The following is a 2,500-nucleotide window of genomic DNA, read 5'->3' on the forward strand; positions in this document are numbered from 1 at the left end:
GCGTGCGGGTGTGTGTGCGCGCGTGTGTCTGTGTGTGCGTGCGCGTGTGTGTGTGCGTGTGTGTCTCTGTGTGTGTGGGTGTGTGAGACCTGGTGTGTCCGTTGACAATCAAGTACAGACTGAGTGTAGAAAGATGAATAAGATCATTATGACATCATCACTGACAGTCTCACAGCGCTGTTCACGACACATGGGAATTACAGTAAAGACGAGTTTCTGACTTACATCTCAATAGAACCTGGAATTTTCTGGAATCACGCCAGTGTAAAAACCGTGTTAGGGATAAACTCCCACCTTCCCATCATCCTCACCTGATGACCTCATCAACCATAGTGTAGTGCACTTTAGCTTTTTAGTGTGTAGCATATATAGATATATATATATATAAAACCATCACCATGGTCAGTATATCTTTGGTGTTGGGTGTGTTGCCATGACAACACTGATATTTTCTTTCCCAGTTGGAGGGGATGAAGTGCTCGAAGTGTCGTGTTTGCTGTAATTCCACACTAAGTGAACGTGCTGTAACGTGAACACGGTGTATTTAGGAATAATAATTGTCTTTTATACTCATTCTGTATCTCTCATAAGTGTGAAACTCAAAGCAATTCTTCATATTCAATAAATTTTATTCTTGCCTCAAACCTAAACATTCACCGTCAATGAGGATAAACAGCAGGAAAGTAAACAAGAAAAAGGAAAAGAGAAAAAAGAAAGGATTTATACAGTGATGTGATGTACAATTACATCTCTCTCTCTCTCTCTCTCTCATGAGTGAGTTAGTCAGAGTGAGCTGCAGACAGAATGACAAAGTGCAGTTCACTCTTCTGTTGTCTCCATGGCAACCAAACTGTGTTACATGCTTATTGATTCTCTCTCTCTCTCTCTCTCTCTCTCTCTCTCTCTCTCTCTCTCTCTCTCTCTGTCTCTGTTCCTGCTTTATTCTAGCTTTCTTTTTTCTATGTAATCTTACACACACACACACACACACTAACACACACACAAAATGACTCCTCGCATTCCTCTTCTCTGTTGCCATGGAAACTGGTTGCAACTAATAAGTTTGAAACATGACTGAGCAACTGACAAAACATGCCTCACACACACACACACACACACACACACACACACACACACACACACACACATTTCATATCATTAGATGAAGACAACAGGTCTGAGGTGTCTGCTGAAAAACAGAGACAGAAGGAGAAATGAAGAACAGAACATAATATATACATTTAGTATATTTCTGTACCCGCAGGATACCAACCCACCAGCACACAAACACACACACACAAACACACAAACCGTTGTGAGGGTGTGTCCCCATTTTGCGTTCCTCCACTGTACAGTGTATTTATACGTTTATAACTGCTCTGAGAATTTTACCAAAATAATATTGCTGATCATGGGGGATGGGGGGGGGGGGGTTTGGGTGGTGTTGAGAGATGAAGTGGTGTTTAGTGTTTGTGTTAATAATGATGGAGCAGAAATGCACACAGCAGAGAAATAATCAGACTTACAAACTTGCTTCATTACACATCAGTAATTAATCCTCTGAAAGATTTGTTTAAATTTAAATTCTAATTTGAACACAGAATCCAAACTTTTCTGTGAATTAACAAATAATCAGAAACTATGAACCATTGAGGAGAAGGACACACTGCAGACATTGAGACAAAGCGAGAGTGAGACAGAAGGAGAGGGAGACACTGAGACAAATTCAGAGGTAGAGTGAGACAGAGGAAGACAAAAGTAGAGTAAGACAGAGATGGAGTGAGACAAAGGGAGAGTGAGACAGATGGAGACAAAGAGAGAGTAAGACATAGGTGGAGCGAGACAGAGGGAGAGTGAGATAGAGGGAGAGTGAGACAGATGGAGACTAAAGGAGAGTAAGACTGAGACAGAGTGAGACAGAGGGAGCGTGTTCCATGATCTTTAAGTGTGGTTCTAACAGCTTAATACAAGATGATGATGTAACATTGAGAACCTGTGAGATCTCTGCTTTGTTAAAAAATACTTAACAAAACACAAACACAATATCACACACACAAAGTCTGTGTGTATTATATGGTTACACACATTCTTTAGTGTGTAAATCAGTCATTAATACAAACATTCACACATGGACAAAATGGGGTGTTAGATTACACTTCTGTCACGTTAGCTTTAGCACAAACACATTCACTATCGTAGCAATCGGAAATAACAGCTAGAAATGAACACATTAAATTCAACAATTTAGTGAGGAGTGTTTAGGGATTATGGCTCAAAGTTAAAGGTCAGAGGTATACTCAGGTCATGTGTGTGTGTGTGTGTGTGTGTGTGTGTGTGTGTGTGTGTGTGTGTGAGAGAGAGAGAGAGAGAGAGAGAGAGAGAGAGAGAGAGAGAGAGAGAGAGAGAGAAAGGGAGAGAGAAAGATACAAATATACAATTAGTGCACATTATAAAAGGATGAGAAGTGTGTGTGTCGGTGTGTGTGTGTGTGTGTGTGTGT

At 40.7% G+C, this 2,500-nt stretch overlaps 1 protein-coding gene across 2 annotated transcripts in view; it reads left to right on the plus strand.

The window, feature by feature from the left end:
* Positions 1–535, plus strand: part of cnih2 (cornichon family AMPA receptor auxiliary protein 2) — a 6,912-nt gene extending 6,377 nt beyond the window's left edge. For both annotated transcript variants that reach the window (XM_060895893.1, XM_060895894.1), the window contains one exon: positions 1–535. This exon is cut by the window's left edge and continues 2,245 nt beyond it. The gene's annotated coding sequence lies outside the window, so the exon portion shown is untranslated.
* Positions 536–2,500: the final 1,965 nt, after the last annotated feature.

This window comes from Tachysurus vachellii, chromosome 20 (assembly GCF_030014155.1).
Source record: "Tachysurus vachellii isolate PV-2020 chromosome 20, HZAU_Pvac_v1, whole genome shotgun sequence".
Classification (NCBI taxonomy): Eukaryota; Metazoa; Chordata; class Actinopteri; order Siluriformes; family Bagridae; genus Tachysurus; species Tachysurus vachellii.